Here is a 5,974-nt window from a genome sequence, read left to right on the forward strand (position 1 = left end):
AAGGAAGGAAGGAAGGAAGGAAGGAAGGAAGGAAGGAAGGAAGGAAGAGGAAGGAAGAACATATGTAACTTAGAGCATTAGAAAGAGATTGGACTGGGAGTCAGGAGAACATAAGGAATCTCGGATCCTTGTCCTGGCTTTGCTGTTCACTCACTTGCTTTTTGACTTTGGGGAAGTCTCTTCCTGTTTCTCCACTTGAAAGGCGGGGATTGAACTAGGTGACCTGTAAGATTCCCTTCTGACTCTAGGATACGATCACAGAATGAAAGAATTTAGAGCTTTAGAAATGACCTACTTCATCTATCTCTCCTTTTTTAGATAAAAGAAACTGAGACCTAAAGGGAAGCCAATTGTCCCAGGGTCAAATGGAGGGTGAGTGGTCAGAATTTCAGCAGACACACCCTTTCCTTCTGAATTCAGGGCTCTTTTGATCAGCACCCAGTTCTGATAATTTCCAAATAAGAAAACCTGCCCATCCTGAGCTGACTTGCTTCTGTTTGGGAGAGTTTAAGATTATGAGAAAAAGCCATAGATACATATGCATTTCTACTTTGAATCTCTTGCTCTTTTGGACGCCTGCTGCAAGTTCCCTTGAGTTTGGTCCAGCCCTGTTAGTTCCTAGTCAATAGGCAATTGTGAACCATGCACACATTCTTGAGTGGGCCTGGAACACCACCAGAGGAAACCACAGCATCTTCCTGTCAGGGCAAGTTCCATCAGTCACCTCTACAGCTTCCTGCTAAGCAGGGTTCCATAGGTCATTGAGCCCTAAAGAGAAATCAGTTTATTCAACAATGTTTAGGAAATTAAAACCATGGAAGGACTTTGGTGCCTCGGAGCCTTATGGGAAACTTGGACCTGAAAGTACCTGCTCAGTTGTATGAGCTCTTAGCACACTGGCTTAATAAACAGTGCGGCTCATTCTTCCCTAGCCTCCCCCCAGTGAGAACAGGATGTCAGAAATCTATGGAGGGAGTAGCTCCATAGTTTCCCACTGGTCAGGGTGAAGGCCTTTTCTCCCATGTATGTGTGAGGCAGACCAGCTGATTAAGAATCTTAGACTTGAATTCCCCAACAGATGAGTGGTCAAAGGATACAGACAAACAGTTCTCAAAAGAAGAATTATAAACTATTAACAGTTATAGGAAGAAATGTTCCAGATTACCAATAATAAGAGAAATGCTGTACTCATTTCTATCAATGTGATTTTGGATAAATCTCTACCTAAATTTACAAAATGAAAGGGTTTCTTCCAGCTGCAAGTCTCATGATCCAATGAACATCTAGGCCAGGTTTCATACCAAGGACTTCCAAATCCACATCTAGCATTTTTCATCTATGTTTTGTTGTCTCCCCCATTAGATTGTAAGCTCCTTAAGGGTAAGGACCATCTTTGAACTATCTTTGTATCCCCAGTGCTTGGTACACAATAGATGCTTAATGGATGTTTATTGATTGAGTGATTGAAGTAGGGCTGAATACCAGGTCTCCTGATTCCTAGTTCAGAGCTTATTCCATTTCATTATACCCCAAATCACAACAGCTGAAGCTTCAGAATTTGAACCCACAACCTCTGACTCCATTTTGAATGTTCTTACCACTAACCAGATAGAAAGAATGACACTATGATACAGTGCAAATGGTGGCTTTAGGGTCAGAGGACCCCCATCAAATTCCATCACCTCAGAAAAGCCATTTACCTTTCCTGGGCCTCAGTTTCCTCACTTGTAAAATGAGGGGAATGGGCTAGATGACCTTTATGATCCCTTTCAGTTCTGTCTGTGACCCTATGATCGCCAAACTGACTCTACCTGAGGTTCTTCCATCATCTGAGGAGAAATGAAACATGGTCCCTGATATACATACATGTACATAGTGCATATGCATACACCTAGACATATACAATACGCATACACATAGATAAATATTATGTACATGCACGTGTGTTATGTGTATATATACACACATGTATACATGTGTGTATATATGGAAGAGAGAATGGCAGACAGATTAGGTCAGACCTGATGGCTTCTGGAGTGCCTTCCTGCTCTTGATTTCTGATTATAGAATACTTCTGATATATTCCTTCTTCACACATATGCATGTATGTATACATATTCATGCATACATATGTAAGTATGCATGCATATGAATGTGTAAGTGTACATATAGATGTGTTTATATATATACACACTCACCCACAATACACATATACATGCATGTATATATAGATGCATATGCATTACACATTTATACATGCATTGACATGTGTGTACATACATACATACACGCATACATACATACACACATATGGAAAACTGAGCCCTAGAGAGAGGTTAAGTGACTAGCCCACAGTCACACACCTGGTTAGTTGGGGAGCTAAGATGCAAATCTATGTCTTTGAACCTCTTTGCTACACCAAATGTTAGAGATCTTCCAGGCCAGAGGTATCAAACTCCTTTCCGACCACAGCCCACAAAACTCCCTAGTGTGGGAAGAACCAGATTTTAAAAATAGAGAAATATTTAACAAAATAAAAATATAATATAACATAGATAGCATTCATTTGAAATTTTCTAAGTAAATATGCACCCCGTAGGGGTTTAGTCTCTATTTGAGTTTTGACACCATTAAGTAGTTCAATCCCATTATTTTACAGATGGGAAAACTGAGGACCATAGAGAGTTTAATGCAAAATTTCCAAATCAGTGGGCAATCACCATCATTCCTATATGGCTTATTCTCACTCAGCCCCGTCCACATCACCCCCAAATCCCAAATCATCATTCCCCCAAAGGGAGTGGTGGTCACCTTGAGCAGAGGAAAGGGGAGCAGCTGTGAGATTTCCTCATCTTTAAAATAAAGGAGTTAGATTGGATTAACTTTAGGATCCCTTTCAGGTTCCCCAGTCTATGCTCTAAGTCCAATTGTTCAGAGGTCAGATTTTCTTTCATTTCTAAAGTTCTGTGAGATCGGGGATCTCTGTAAAAAGGACCTTGTAGTCATTGGACTTAAGGGTCAGTGAGATACAGAGTACGATTTCATAGGAAGAAGGGAAGGCTCCTATCCTAAAAAAAAAAATGTGCTCTATGGTGCCTGCGACTTCTGTAAGAAGGACCAGAAAGAGTTTTGGGCTCAGAAGCAAAACACCCAAGTTCAAATCTTGAGTTAGATTCTATCTTTTGTTGTTTGTCCTTCATTCTCAAAGGACATCATGGGGGTGATGCCATCACATAAAAGTGAATTGGATTTAAGTGAGGCAGGGCTGTGTAGTCACCAGCCTCACTTTCTCCTCAAGAGCCATCTAGGTCCAGTGGCCAGATACAGATCAGGACGACTGAAGATGGCTCTCAGACTCTGCCTAAGTATCTGACTACTGAGCAAGCCACTTAAACTCTCTGTGCCTCAGTTTCATTTTCTGTAAGTTGGAGACAATATTATTTGCATCATCTAGCAGATGGTAGGATTGTTATGAGGAAAACGCACTACAAATATTAGAGCTATCATTATCATTATTTCTTTCCATTGATAGAGGCAAAGCTTTAAATACTGATCCTCTTGGTAGAGGGTTCATTTAACTTTAAATCAGATTCAAACATAACTGACTGAGATTAGATTCTTTTATAAAGGCATAGGATTTGGATCTAGAAGGAACTTTAGAGATAATCTAGTCCATCTCTTTCATTTTACAAATAAGGAAACTGAGGCCCACAGGCATTAAGTGACTTGCCCAAGGCCACCCATGTGGCAGAATTAGAGTTTGAACCCAGGTTCTTTGACCATAAATCCATTTATGTTATTGCATACCTCCAGTTTGAGCTGACTGGGGAGGGAACAGAGGAGGACCTTGAATAACTAAGTAAAGGAAGGGGATGCCACAGTAGTGAAAAAAGGATTGGGAAATGGTAGCTTGTAATAAGAAAAGAGAAATATAATTTACTTTATAGCTGTGTAGGAGGGCTGTCTCTGGCAGTGCATTAATGGACTCCACATAAGACTGACCCAATGAACAGAGTTTAGAAACAGCATCTTCCCTGAATTCTATCCATATCCTATAAAAAAGTCACAAAACTCTACTGTACCATCCTTCTGTCCATTCCCCATGTAAAACATTGCTTCTTATTCCCACTGTGTTTCATTTACCATCATCTTCCCTGGAACCAAGTTGTGTATATTGGGGGTGAAGGCATGAGGTGTATGTCTATTATGAAGGAAAAAGCTGTGATTGTGTCTGAAGGAGACTGCCTGGGACCTAGAAAGGCCACCATGGTTGAACACAGGAAGATTATGCCTATTGCTTTTTTAGAAGCAATATATAAGACATGACTGAAACCATGTGACCAAAAATGACAGTTTGCTGTTTGTGTATTGAGAATGAGAGGTCACAAATGGTAAGCTTTAGTGGACCCTAGTACACCCAAGGAATTAAAAGAACAACAGGAAAGCTTCCAGAATATTGGATAGAATTCAAGGGCTCTTAACCTGGGGTCTATGAACTTTTTAAAAAAGTATTTTGTTAACTATATATTTCACTATAATTGCTTTTTTAAAAATATAATTTGAAAGAGATTGAGGGATAAGTTGGTCAGGGAAAAGGAGAGGTGAAGAAAGGGAAAAATTTTATCTCTTACAATTTTTTTTCCTCTAGGATCTGGTGTCAAGAGAGTACTAACTATACAATTCTGTTCTTTTCATTCATTTTCTTTCCCATGAAGTTCCATGATATGCTTGGCTTGGAAAATACACTCTTTAAACTGACTCCAAGCCACTTTGAACAACTTGAATGCAGACCAGGGACTAGAAAACCTAATCCTTCATTAATTAGGCCTGCAGTCTGGAAGGGGCCCAGGAAGACCACCCTGGAGACCACTGGAAGAAGATGCTTATCACTCCATTCCAATCAAGCCCAACAAAATACTATCTATGAAGCAAATATACTGGGCTGGGCAGTGCAAGGGGACAGAGCAGTCTATGACACAGTCTCTGCCCACAAAGAACTTCCATACATGGTGGTCAGACACAGCAGAGACCTAAGACATCATCCCTGGTCTGCCTTTCTTGGTTTACTCAAGGTTTCTGTGCTAATTTTATTCTACAGCACCTGGGCTGGGGGAGGCTGCTCAGATGATATCTGAAGAATCAGGATCAGTTCTGGGGGCTTCATTTTATGGAAGACACAGACACTCTAGGGCATCTCCAGGATGGTGGGGGCTTTAGATAAGTCCACCAGGAGACTGATTGCTTAGGGGAGACAAGACAGTAGCCTTCCAATGTCTGAAAGGTCTGGCACTTGGGGGACAGGTTAGGGTTGTTCTTTGTAACTCCATATAGCAGAGCAAGAATGAATAATTCAAGGGAGCAGGAAGGGAGAGAGGTAGATAGAGATGGAGAGAAAAGAGAGGGCAAGAGGGAGGGAAGGAGAAGGTAAAGGGAGACAGAGAGAAAGACAGAGACAGAGAAGAGTGAGAAAAAAGAGTGAAGTAGAGAGGGAGAGAAGGAGAGAGTAAGGAAAGAGAGACAGATTTAGAGGAGAGAGAAGAGAGTGAGGGAGAGAGAAATGAGAGAGACAGAGGCAGAGACCGAGACCTAGACTGAGACAGAGATGGAGAGAGAGAAGTGGGTGAGACATGACATTGAGAGAAGAAGGGAGAGAGAGAAGGAGAAAGAAAGCAGGAAGAGAAAGGAGAGAAAGAGAGAGAGAGAGAGAGAGAGAGAGAGAGAAGGAGAGAGAGAGAGAGAGAAAGAGAGAAAGAGAGAGAGAGAGATAGAGAGAGAGAGGACAGAGAAAGGACGTAGAGACAAATATAGAGACAGAGAGTGGAGAGAGGAGAGAAGAGAAGAGAAGAGAAGAGAAGAGAAGAGAAGAGAAGAGAAGAGAAGAGAAGAGAAGAGAAGAGAAGAAAAGAAAAGAGAAGAGAAGAGAGGCAAGAGGAGAGGAGAAGAAGAAGAAGAAGAAGAAGAAGAAGAAGAAGAA

Source organism: Petaurus breviceps, unplaced genomic scaffold (genome assembly GCF_028583685.1).
Source record: "Petaurus breviceps papuanus isolate PSGF00001 unplaced genomic scaffold, PetGlider_PUasm1.0 176, whole genome shotgun sequence".
NCBI lineage: Eukaryota > Metazoa > Chordata > Mammalia > Diprotodontia > Petauridae > Petaurus > Petaurus breviceps.